The sequence below is a fragment of the Prunus dulcis genome, chromosome 3 (genome assembly GCF_902201215.1).
Source record: "Prunus dulcis chromosome 3, ALMONDv2, whole genome shotgun sequence".
Classification (NCBI taxonomy): domain Eukaryota; kingdom Viridiplantae; phylum Streptophyta; class Magnoliopsida; order Rosales; family Rosaceae; genus Prunus; species Prunus dulcis.
The window spans coordinates 15760878-15774878 of NC_047652.1; positions in this window are offsets into that span (position 1 = coordinate 15760878).

Here is a 14001-nt window from a genome sequence, read left to right on the forward strand (position 1 = left end):
TATATATACGTATCTATGGAGATGTAAAATACCTGAAAGCAATAATTACATAAAAGCACTGAAACTCTTTTAAAACTACCACCTAGGTGTACCCCTGTAAATTCGTCAACTCCCCTGGCAGGTCTCGGCGACACACAGTCTATCCGAGCTGCAAACTGGCAGGATTCAGGGGATGATAGTCAGCCTGATCAGCTGGCAGGTCTCGATGACACAAAGTCGACTCGAGCTGCTCTGGCAGGACTCAGAGGACCGTAGTCAGCCTGATCCGCAATCCTGGCAGGTCTCGGTGACACAGAGTCAGCCGAGGTGCAAATCCTGGCAGGTCTCGGTGACACAGAGTCAGCCGAGGTGCAAATCCTGGCAGGTCTCGGGACACCAAGTCAGCCGAGTCGCAAATCCTGGCAGGTCTCGGGACACCAAGTTAGCCGAGCCGCAAATCTTGGCACTCATAGTCCGAGCGTCCTCGAAACTTGTGAGGCAATGTCAAGTGCACTAACAAAACTGAAAATAGACTGGATGTCCGTAGACATCGGTCCAACTAAGGGTAATCACCATAACTGGGTACATGGTGGTTTAAAATATCATATCGTAGAAAAATCTGCAAACTAGCTACTTTTCAGTAAATCTGAAAGTAAACTGCTATTTCCTCTGGTAACTTCTTAAACTCTGTCTTTTATATCACTTGGGTATCAGTAACTAAGCAGCATGTAAATCAAAGTATTTAACAATACAAAACATGCTCGAAAGAAACAGTTCATAAAACTTACTCAAGATCAAATAATGAAATTCATTTAAAAATGAAAAGTCCACTCACTGCTGGTCCGAGCTAGCTGGACCTCTTGAAGGTCCCTCCTGTGGCTCAGTCTGGCCTCTAGTGCCTTACTCGAAAGATTTGGTTGATAATTGAGGGAGAACGGAGGGTCTGAAATTCGGGTGAAAATCGGTCGGTTTTCTCCCGTTTCCGGCGAACTCCTGGCGGCCCAAGGGAGGAGACGGGTCGGGAAAGGACGGCGGGGCCAAGGCGGTTCTGATGGTACCCGTGCCGGAGATCGAGACGGCCTGTGGTGGCGGCGGGAACAGCTGGAAGGGAGGAGGGGAGGCGACGGGTTGCGCGCGGGAGAGAGAGAGAGAGAGAGAGAGAGAGAGAGAGAGAGAGAGAGGAAAAGGGATAAAAATCTGACTTTGTCCAAATTATCGTTTTGCCCTTCACGGTATTTTGACCCTTATTTTCTTCGTTACAACTCCGATTCGAGTCCACTCCTTGTCTACGGACTCGTTTCGTCGTGCTCTACGCAACGGGGCAAGCGGAATTGCCAAATTCCATCTCGGTCAAAAAGTCAACTTTTTCCCTATTAAATAATGTGAGGGCAAAATCGTCTTTCTTCTAGAATAAATTAATACTAATTTTAGGATATTTTGTTTTGGGTTATTACATATAGGGCTTAAATGTATATTCCAAGCCCTACCTATTAAACCTCGGGTCGGGCTAAGCCCACCCATTGCTTCAGGCCAAATAAACCCATAATTGAAAATATAAAGTCAGGTTAAGGCCAGCCTATCGAGATTAATCCACACAAAAATATGCTTTGCCTTAATGCTTGTAGTTTTCCAACAAAAGTTTGTAAAGCAACCTAGAAATTAGGATTTTGATTGCCTCTTTTTTATGACTGATGATGGGGTTCAATTTGTTAAGATAGATGTCAGATGATGGACCAAATAAACAAATTAATATAGATGGCCGACAATGAGTTCCATTATAATAATTATTAATTTAAATAAAATTAACTAATTAAAATCGGGCCATTATAATCATTATTAATTTAAATAAAATGTAACTAATTATAAGAGGGCCAGGTCGGGCTTTTATAGGGCTTAAATGTATAGTCCAAGCCCTACCTATTGAACCTCGGGTCGGGCCAAGCCCACCCATTGCTTCAGGCCAAATAAACCCATAATTGAAAAAAATAAAGTCAGGTTAAGGCCAGCCCATCGGGATTAATCCACACAAAAATATGCTTTGCCTTAATGCTTGTAGTTTTCCAACAAAAGTTCGTAAAGAAACCTAGAAATTAGGATTGTGATTGCCTCTTTTTTATGAGTGATGATGCGGTTCAATTTGTTAAGATAGATGTTAGATGATGGACCAAAGAAACAAATTAATGTAGATGGCTGACAATGAGTTCCATTATAATCATTATTAATTTAAATAAGACTTAATTAATTATAATCGGGTCGGGCTTTTATAGGGCTTAAAAGTATAGTCCAAGCCCTACCCATTAGACCTCGGAGTGGGCCAAGCTAGCTCATTGATATTGGCTTAGTAAGCCCATAATTACAAAAATCAGGCTGAGTTAGGGCCAACCCATCAGCTTTGGGCTTTATTTACAGGCCTAGCTGCTATGTCCATGTATGAAAGGGTAGGATTTTTTGCAAACTGTGGAAAAACCCAATAAAGTTATTCCGTTACAGGCTCAACCTTGAAAGAGAAGAGCAAGTTCCAACATCAGAACTTATGGTGCATTGAAATCGACTGGATCCTAAAATCAACTTCCTTAACTACTTTCCTTAGCAAAGATTTGGACGGATTTTACATGTGAAAATATTATTGGTAAAATCTAACAGTGACAAGCTGATGTTAGTCCCCAAACTTTGAGGTATAACTCCAAAAAACAGGTTGTTGAACAATCTTATAAATTTTAGCTGTTTAGCTTAATCACCACTACAGGCAACTCCCCAATGATGCTATATATTATTGAACACAAGGATATGCTGAAGACTTTGAAGCTGCCATATGCCGACTGGATTTCACCAGTTAAATGATTTTGAGGAAAGTGCATAGCTCTGAGGTACTTCATCAGTTGGCTAAAGGAAGATGGAATACTCCATTCTAAATTGCTACCTTCAGCAAGAAAATGTGTTAAATTACTACAGTCCAATCTTTGATGGAAGACCTCCACTAAACTTATTGCTGGACAAATCCATTGAGTTTAACTTCTTGGAATTACCTGAACCCAAAGGAATGCTACCCTCAAGACTATTTATAGCTATATCTAGATCTACTAGGTTCTCAAGGTTGTTCATACTCTTAAGAAGCTCTCCTGTTAACTCGTTGTGACGCAAAACCAACTCCTCCAATTTACTACAGTTTCCAATGGATGAAGGAATCACTCCTGAAAACTAATTCTTATATAAAGACAGTTGCACAAGCTCGCTCAAATTCCCAATATTTTCAGGGATGGAACCATTCAACCTGTTAATACCTAAAGTTTGAGGTATAACTCCAAAAAACAGGTTGTTGTGCAATGATATATATTTTAGCTACTTCATCTCAGTCATCTCTCAAGACAGCTCCCTAGTGAGGCTATTATTGAACACAAGAATCTGCTTAAGACTTCGAAGCTTCCATATGCTAATTGATATTTCACCAGTTAAATAATTTCGTTGTAGCTGCAGAGTTGTAAGGTACTTCATATGGCCAAAGGAAGATGGAATACTCCCTTCTAAATTGCTACTCACAACAGAAAATCGTGTTAACGTACTACAATTTCCAAGCCCTAACGGAAGAACTCCACTAAACTTATTGTATGACAAATCCAAGTAGTTGAACTATTCACATGTAGAAAGACCAGGTTCTCAACGTTGTTCAAACTCTTAAGAAGCTCTGCTGTCAACTAGTTCTCAAACAAATACAACTCCTGCAACTTACTACAATTTCCAATGGTTGAAGGAATCACTCTTGAAAACTGATTCTTATATAACGACAGATGCATAAGCTTACTCAAATTTCCAACATTTCTAGGGATGTAACCATTCAAACTGTTAATACCCAAATTTACATAGGTCTTGGAGTGTTTGCACACAACACCTTCCTTATTTATGGGTGGAAAGTGTCATCCTCTCACGTTGGTAGTGCGTTTACCCTAAACCCTAAATCAGTTCTCATGTCATTTCTCAAGGGATGAAAAATGGAGATTCATTTCCCATGTTTGGTAATATGAGGAAAATAACCAAGAAATACCACTTTATCTCCTTTTACATGTTTGGTTTGTGTAAGAATGCAAAACAAAGTTTGTTTAATTTTTCAATTATACCCATATGAAATCAAATAAAAAAAGAACGCATTTAATGCAATATTGTAATTCTAAATTGTTAATGGGGATAATATGGTCATGAAAAATGTGCATTTAATATTAACTCATTTTCCCAAACTTTTCCATGAGGAGGAAAACAAAACCCAAGAGGGGAGGAGGGCTTCACTTTCCCCATACTTTCCCATGTGCAAGGCAATGATTTTCCATGCCCGGACTTATCAAACATAGGAAAACAATTAATTTCCCGTTCCCAAGCCTCCTTTCCCATGAACCAAACGGGGCCTAAATAGTGACACGTGTCCCATAGTTAGCCTTAATGAACTTTTATGTGAGAATAAATAAAGTTAATTATGGGACACGTGTCACCTTTTAAGGGTAGTGATGAGCATACACCTTTTGTTAAGGTGGTGAGCCAAAATACTCCCTCTCATGAGATGCATTTAGGGAACCACATGACAAGGACCTACCCAATCAACCACCTCATCAGCCTCCAGCCAAGCCCAACCAAGTTACAATCTTTTTCGGCCCTAGGGTTTGCCTCACCAGGCCAACCCTATCTTAAATATGATAAGCCATAGGCCCAAACCCAGGGCCTAAAATTTTAGGGCTCATGGGCACGCCATGGGCCATGCCTATATGGCCCTATTAAATGAGTCACTTATAAAAATATTAAATGCAATCATAATTAATGAAATACAAAATCTTATGCATGAGCTTATAATGTCAAGATTGTGCTTTGAAAAACCCAAAAAAAAAAAAAAAAACAATAAACCAACTTTTCTATCTCACCTACTATAATATCGGGCTGAGCCAGCCCATAATCAGGGCCGGCTCTGGGGTGGTACAGGTGGTGCCACAGCACAGGGCCCCCGATTCTTAAGGGTCCCTGAAAAAAAATTCTTTATATTATATTATATATATATTAATATTATATGAATCGTACATATAGTATAGCGTCTGGATATTTGCACAACAGCGTGTTCAGGGGAGTTGGTTGAAACGCAAATCTATTTCGCAAAAGGGTCAGAGTGGAAGCTTAACACCAAAATAAAAAAGGTTTTCTCCTCCAAGAAAAGAACTTTCTTCATTCAAAACAAAACGAAAAAAACTTCATGGCTTCTTCTTTCTCTTAAACTCTGATTTTCTAGTAAGTAATCATCATTGTTCATCAATTTCTCTTTGGTTAATCAATTTCTGTTATTCTTTCAATTTCAGGAATTTGAACAACAAAAATAGAAAACCCTAATTCTTGAATTCATAAAGACCTCTCAAAATCAAATAGTCATAGCCAAATCTCAATTCAAATTCAAGTATGTACCTAAATTTCAATCTATTCTATATATTACATGACTTATTTTATTAAATTATTATCATGTTGATGATTGGTAATATGAGAATATAGTTTGTAGAAATATTTATCTATTTCTTGCTGGGGTTTTCTTCCAGGTTATAGGGTTTTGGAATTTTTCTTTGTAATCTAAACATGCCACATACTAGAAAATACGTTTCTGGATATACAAAACGGCTTAGAAAAAGAAAAATCGAGGAAATGACTCAATCTCAAAGAGGAGCTCTTGATAGATTCATTGTTAGAGAATCACATGCTACAATTGATGAAAATATTTTCAATGAACAAGAACAAGATGATGTTGAGGAATTGCAAGATATTGAAAGCAATATGGATGACTGTGTGGGTAATCCTGAGGAGAATGAGAATGATGACAATGAAAATGTTGATATTGATGATCACAATGAAGATCTTGAAGATGTAGACATAGAAAATCATAACAATGAGAACGTCACTAATTTATTCAATGAAGAACCAAGCCAGTCCATTCCATTGGATATTTATGATCCAAGAAATTGGGATAATATTGATCCCAAATTCCGTGACCTATTAGTGGAAAAAGGTCATGTAAGAGATCTATTAATAGGAAAAGGTGTAATAACCCAAAACAAAATATCTAAAAAGAAATAAAATATCTAAAAAGTAAGGATTAATATCTTCTAGCGAAAAGACAAGTTTGCCCTCGCATTATTTAATGGGGGAAAATTTGACTTTTTAATCGAGAATGAATTTGGGAATTCCGCTTACGCCGTTGCGTAGAGCACGGCGAAAGGAGTATGTAGACACGGAGTAGACCCGAATTGGAGTAGTAACGAAGAAGATACGATCAAAATACCGCGAAGGGTAAAATGGTAATTTGGTCAAAAAGTCAGATTTTTATCCCTTCTCTCTCCTCTCCCCTGTCAGTTTCTCTCTCTTCCTCTCTTTCTCTCTCCGGTCGCACCCCAGCCGTGCGACTCTTCACCTTCTCGGCGACGGCTCGGCCACCACAGGCCGAGCTGATATCCTCCGTGGGTACCGACGGCTCCGCCTCCCTCTCGCCGTCAAGACCTGACCGACCTCCACCCTTGGGCCGCCCGGAGCTGGTCGGAAAACCATGATTTCCGACGGATGTTCACCCGAGTTTCACCGATCTTCCAGCTCGGAGTCTCCTTCGTTTCTCCACCAAATCAAAAGAGTAAGGTATGGTTTCTCAGCTATTTTTCGTGTTCTAACTGATGGAAGTATGGGTTTCGATCGATTTTAGCTCTAAAACGATCAATTTTCGACTTGAATTCTGGCCGAAACTTCGGCCGTCTAAAACTACTGTTTCTGGTCACTTTTTGGGGTATGTCCAAGAACAAAAGTGACTCCAAATTGGGTGTTTTACCTGGGATAGGAGTTTGGAGTCTTGGTTCTGAGATTTTTCGGCCACCCGGTATCGCTTTAGACACCCGAATCTGCCCGTCCGTGCTGGGGCGCGTGGGCGAGGGTGGTGAAGTAATTTTGTGCAGTTTTGTGATCCTCGTGTCGTCACGAGCGAGTAGGATTTTGCGGATCTCGATTCGGAGTCCGTTTGAGCCCCGAACGGATTTTCCATATCGTGCGATCCGTGGGTGCAGTGTCGTTAAATCGTCGGATCGCGCTGAATTTCGGATATGTCGGTCTACATGATTTCAGGATCGTGTCGGATTCGACGGATTGCAAACCGGAGTCCCGGATACTCCGAAATCGCGAACCCTGGGGCTAGGGTTTGGAGTTTAAGCGATAATGTGATTTTGGCCAATCCGACCGTCCGTTTCGGACCAAATTCGCAGAACATGGTTCCTTCTCTGTAAGGAACCTTCGGAGAAGCCCAGATTGGCCATCGGAGACCGTGGACCCACGGGGTCCCGGATCGGCCGATCTGACATCTTATCGCTTAGTGAGGCTTCGGGCCTCTTAAGACCGTTCTAACTATCTAAAAAGCTATTGTGGGCATAGGAGTAACTTAAAAATTGAGCGCACGTATTTCTAGGAGCTGGGGGTAGGGTGTTTAATTTAAATTCTTTTTATTCAGCAGTTTATTGATTTATTATTCATGGATAATCAGGCACCAGAGGTCTAGTCGACCCGCAGGAGGGACCTTCGAAGCGTCCAATTAGCTCGGACCATCAGTGAGTGGACTTTCTTTCATAAACGATTTTATATGCATGAGTTATATAAATGATTTATATAAATAAGGCTTTGAAATGATTTTATAATGGTTTTCTACAAATAAGCTTTTATAAGTCAGTTCATATGAGTTAATTTCATTATTTGATCTTGAAAACGTTTTATGAACTATTTATTTCGAGCGTGATTTGAGCAGTACAATGCCTTGATTTACGTGTTGTCTAGTTATTGAAGCTCAATAATATAAAAAGCAAAGTTTGAGAACTCTATCAGAGGAGATAGCAGCAATATTTCAGTTTCACAGAAAGGCAGTGAGTTATTAGATTTTTCTAAAAATAGTTTATTTTAGAACCACCATGTACCCACCCTTTATTTGGTGATTACCCAGAGTTGGACCGATGTCTACGGACATCCAGTTCGATTTCAGTTTACGTCAGTGCACTTGACTTTGCCTCACGAGTTTCGGGGACGCTCGGACCGTGAGTGCCAGGATTTGCGGCTCGGCAGACTTGGTGTCCTGAGACCTGCCAGGATTGCGGCTCGGCTGACTCTGTGTCCCCAAGACCTGCCAGGATTGCTGATCAGGCTGACTACGGTCCCCTGCATCCTCCCAGAGCGACTCGAGCTGACTTGGTGTCATCGAGGAATCTGCCGGCAGATCAGGCTGATCATAGTCCTCTGATTTCGCCAGTTTGTGGCTTGGGTAGACTGCGTGGGGCCCGAGACCTGCCAGGGGAATTGACGGATATGACAGGGGTACAAATAGGTGGTATTTTCAAAGGATTTTGAGTTTTCTTTTATTTAATTATGACTTTCAGTTATTTTATATCAGTTTCTTGATATTCGCACAATTATATCTTTACATATTTGTTCAGTTATACGAGCACATTCATTAGTAGGTCTTTACATGCTCATTTGAATACCTTGCATTGAAATATAGACAAACCCTCGATTTAGATCCTTACTTAATCTTAAATGGGGGTTATTATGTTTATAAAATTATTTTCAAGAACATTATTTTTGTCCACTCACATTTTCAACCTGTTTTTCGCCCCCAGATCGTAGAAGTGCGCAGGATCCACCACCGGGCCATTCCAAGCTTCCGCGCCACCAAGTAAGGTAGAGTTATGTAAAAAAATCCCTGAAACCCCATGAACTTTAGAAATTGCTTTGATATCTAGTTTTAGTGGAAAAATTGAAGCTGGCAAATATTTGTCTATCCTATTCTGGCAGTTGGTGTGAATTTATTGAGTGTTTAACAGGTGGAAAATTTTGGGATTGGTCAAAATACAGGGGAGACTCTGCCGAATTTTCGGCAAAAGTCTAAAGGAATTCTAAAAAGATTCAGAAACGAGTAGGGTAAAAAGGTCTTTTGTGCCCGACATTCGCCAGGTGTCGGACACGCACAGGACTTGGCTCGAACTCCAAAGCGAAAATTGGGTCAGGTCCTGTCAAAAGGTCCTAAAGATCATTTACCTAGTCGTTTCTCTTCAACATTTTACACTCGTTATTTGCCAAATGGAGAGCAAATTAAGTTATGACATATTTATTACATAAAGTTATAAAAAAAATGATGAATTTTAGTTATAAAAAAATTGTTTATGACATTAAGTTATGGCAAATTTTCATAGTATTTTTGTATTAGATTATGTGAGGCCCTAATTTATGTTTCGGATAGGGCCCTCAAAATCTCAGGGACGGCCCTGCTCATATCCCAAAAAATAGGATCGGGCTCGGCCTAGCCCATCGTGCTAGAGCCTTTTTACAGGCCCAATAAAGGCCTTAGTAAAGTGGAAATAGCATTTACAGTCTTCGGGTCTTCATTATTCGTTGTTTTTGTGCTTTATGGACTGGTTTATATGTTCGTATTGCGCTAAAAGACCAAGATGGAAGTAATGGAGTAATGGAAGCTACATAAAATCTGTGGTAAATATATCATTGGGAAATGAGCCCATGGAACTGTCTATAAGGCCTCTTTGGCTCCAAACAAAGATGCTTGTATTTGCAGGGCATGAAGGAAGGGGTTCGAGCATGGTTAAAGAAATTCAAGCCCATGCCCTATCTAGTTATGGGGCTTTTTCGCCCTAGGGTTTGAATGGGCCGAGCCGGGCCAACCTAATCTTAAATATGGTAAGCTCATGCCTACTCAACGGTCTAAGGCCCCATTAGGTTCATGGGAAATGAGGATTGGGGATGAGAAATCAATTGTTGTCCCAAGTTTACTAAGTCCATGCATGGGAAATTGTTGCGTTGCATATAAGAAATTAAGGGGAAAATGAAACCTTTCCTCCCCTCCCCCCCCCAACAAACAATGCCCTATCTAGTTATGGGGCTTTTTCGCCCTAAGGTTTGAATGGGCCGAGCCGGGCCAACCTAATCTTAAATATGGTAAGCTCATGCCTACTCAACGGTCTAAGGCCCCATTAGGTTCATGGGAAATGAGGATTGGGGATGAGAAATCAATTGTTGTCCCAAGTTTACTAAGTCCATGCATGGGAAATTGTTGCGTTGCATATAAGAAATTAAGGGGAAAATGAAACCTTTCCTCCCCTCCCCCCCCCAACAAACAATGCCCTATCTAGTTATGGGGCTTTTTCGCCCTAAGGTTTGAATGGGCCGAGCCGGGCCAACCTAATCTTAAATATGGTAAGCTCATGCCTACTCAACGGTCTAAGGCCCCATTTGGTTCATGGGAAATGAGGACTGGGGATGGAAACTCAATTGTTGTCCTATGTTTGCTAAGTCCATGCATGGGTATAAGTGAAAATTTAAACAAAATTTGTTTTACATTCCTACATAAACCAAACATGTGAAAGGAAATAAAGTGGTATTTCTTGATTATTTTCCCAGAATTACCAAACATGAGAAATGAATCTCCATTTCCCATCCTTTGGGAAATGACATGAGAAGTGATTTCCTCTCAAATTCGTTCCGTGAACCAAATAGGGCTTAAAAGTTTCGAACTCTTGGGCAGGCCAATGGGCCCATCCTATATGGCCCTATTAAATGAGTCACTTATAAAAAAAATTAAATGCAATCACAATGAATTAAATGCAAGAGTGAGTGAACTGTTGAATTTACACCCAACGGTGAGTGACCATAAATCTCTTGAACCCCTGTAGTCCAATAGATCAGGACTATATATATACATATATATATCTATTAGCTTAATTATCGGATTTGGCCAGGCTGCCCATGGGCTTAAAACTTAAGGCCCATGCCCTACCCACTACACAACTGGTTTGATAACATCGGGCCAAGCTAGCCCATAGCCAAAATAATTGGGCGGGGCTTGGGCTCGCCCATCGGACTTGGATCGTTTTTACAAGCCTAGTAAAGGGGAAATCGCATTTACACCCTTGGGGTCTTTAGGAACTCGAGGTCTTTGCTCAAGACGAGCTGTCTTCCTTACTGAATGAAATAATAAAGGCTACAAAAAATCTTAATGATCAATATATCATTGGGAAAGAAGCCCATGGAACTATCTATGAAGCCTCTTTGGCTCAAGACAAAGATTATACTATCAAAAAGCTTGTATTTGCAGCGCAATAAGAAGGGCGTTCGAGCATGGTTAAAGGAATTCAAACAGTGGGGACAATTAAGCATCAAAATCTGGTTAAATTGGAAGACTTATTGTTAAGAAAGGACCACGATTTAATCTTGTATAGGTACATATAAAATGGGAGCCTTCGAGGTGTTGTACATGAAATTAAACTCCCACAATATGCTGAGTGGACTGTCAGCTACTACATGATAACACTTAAAGGTGGTGGTCAGCATACTCTTTTGATTAATGTGGTGAGTAAAAATGCTCTCCTTACAGGATTACCTAAAATAAAGCTCGATTTAGAAAAAAAGAGACATCACAAAAGATTTCCTTATATATAAAATGACGAAACAAAACGTGTTTCATAAGGTTTTGTTTCTTCTTTGAAGATGGAAAGGAACTTTAGCACCAGTTGCGAACAAAGTTAACTTTAATTTTGAATTTTTTGTTTAAAAATAAAATGTCGCATGTGACTAATTTTTTTATTATATATTTTGTACCTTTGGTAGTTGAGAATTAGACTTCAAGTGAAAAACAAAAGAATAATGCTAAACGAACCCTAAAATTAATTGAGTACGGTCTATTACCATACTATTTATTGAATTACTAATTTATTCTAAGTGACGAAAAAAGATATATTGAATTGTAAAACAAATGTAATTTTAATAAGTGCCCTACGCACCATATTCAACCCTAATCAAACGAAAGCGAAAAGTCATATTTCCAAAAACCTTAGAACTAACTCCAACAATTTATTTTGTCGTTATTTAGTAAATACAATGTGTATCTGATATGCAAACGAAAGCACTAATCATGCAAATTTGTTACAGAATCAATTATATGTTCCATGTACTACCCAATTTGTAGATAATGATCATTTGCACAATTTTTCATGCCAAGATATGAACACATGCTTATAAATTATGGTCTTTAGACACCCAAAGGAAAAATCTTTCCTAGTTTCATAGCACCCCATAAATACAAATCCTTAAGCAATGCAATTATATGATGAAAAGCACCTAGTGTATAATCATTCTTCATTAATTATCTGGTACATATCATATGAACAAGCCCAAATTACCCAGAAATACACCCATAATTCTAATCTCAGCAATGTACGGATCAACATGAGTTATGAGTGACATGTGTCATGCAGGTTTATACTAATTCTGATCGCAGGTTCACCTATGTGAAGTAACTATGCAAAAACTATCAAATAAGTAAAATTACCAATGTTATTGTTGGAAGTCATATTTCCGTTTCCAGTATATGCTTCTTAGCATCAACTACACAAAAATTGATCCACGATTTGCAGGAATTTTCCTTACGAATCAGATAATTCACTGCAAATCACCAACCATCCGCAGAGCACCAATTGGTCACACTCAACGGAATTATTTGGAATGAAAAGTGGTAAATTAAAGCTGAAATTTCATCCCAACATCGACATGCAAAATTTATGAGGCAAACAATCCAAAATTCAACAAAAACAAAAAAAACAAAATTCAGAAAGGAAGATGAACTCATAAGCAGGAAACGATGTATGGGTTTGTTGTTGTGTATGATAAGAGTGTATTATGGTGTCTCAATGATACTTTTAGTAGTTAAATAGAGTCTAAACCCCGTTTTATTTTGGAAGAGTGAACAAAATTTAACATAAGGGATTGGCTTTTTGTGTGAGTGAGAAATCTTACATTCATAACTCTTTTAGCTTTGCTTTTGTGCTTTTGAGCTTTTGCCCAAATAAAATGCGGAAGGGTTATTGAGATTTTTTTTTTCTTTCTTTTTTTTGGGGGTACAATGGAGGACCAAAGCCCAAAAATCACTTTTTAATTTTGGTCCTTAAATCGGACAATAAAATTATCATTTGGGTCTCGGTTGTTTGCGAGAACATATTATGAAGAAAGCATGCAAGCACTTGCAATTTCACATAAGTTTTGGCTTTGAAACATCCCGGAGCCCATCTTGTGAAACATGCCATGGTTACATATAACCAACGAGGTTTTGGACTTCCATCATTTTTAGATCGACCATTTTTGAAAGAATCTTGATGTAAGATGGAAGAGGGATAGGATAATTGGCTTGCACCACAACTCAACAACATCACCATCACAATTCACAATCAATCTCATAATGTTTTCCTCCACACCTCTGTTCTCTTTGAAGTTTTTTGTTATTTGGAAGTTGAAAATGAAGATGTAAGATCCGTTTCTTTGACTAAATATGATACTGTGTGCGTGTATCTCATAAATTCTCGACAAGCAAATGGTCCTCAGCAAGCTCGAAACATTTTGAGAAGGGCTTATCATCGAACAGCATTATAGATATGGTAACAGTTGAGATGATCTTCAGAGGCTTAAACTTGTAAATGTGTGTGAACAATTTAGGTTGATCAAACATTTAGTAGACAATACAAACCAGTAATCAGTAGGATCCTACCCAATTTAAAAATGTCTGCACTTCAGGAAAGCTTGAAAAGATCCTCATCATTCATGTCTTAATGTCTCTAAACATTTTAACATTTAACAAGTGATCGCCCTAACCTCATAGACCTCAAGAAGTTATCTTTTTGACTCAAATCACTAATATGGTTATTATGATAAACTAAGAAAGCTATACTGCTGGCAAGCGAGCTAACTAGTGTAGCAAAAACTGCACAGGCAGAGGATCTTATCGGGGGTCAGTAACAGGCCAGTATGCGGTATACCAATACATTAGTTGTGTAAATATAGATGCGCCAGAAATAAAATGCATCAGCAAAGTGGAATGTGCATAAGAGACATGAACTATCATATAATGGTCATTCATGAATGACGTACAACAGGCTACAGAATGGGAATTTCCTATCTCAGCTCCAGAGCTGGGCAACTGACTTCAATGTT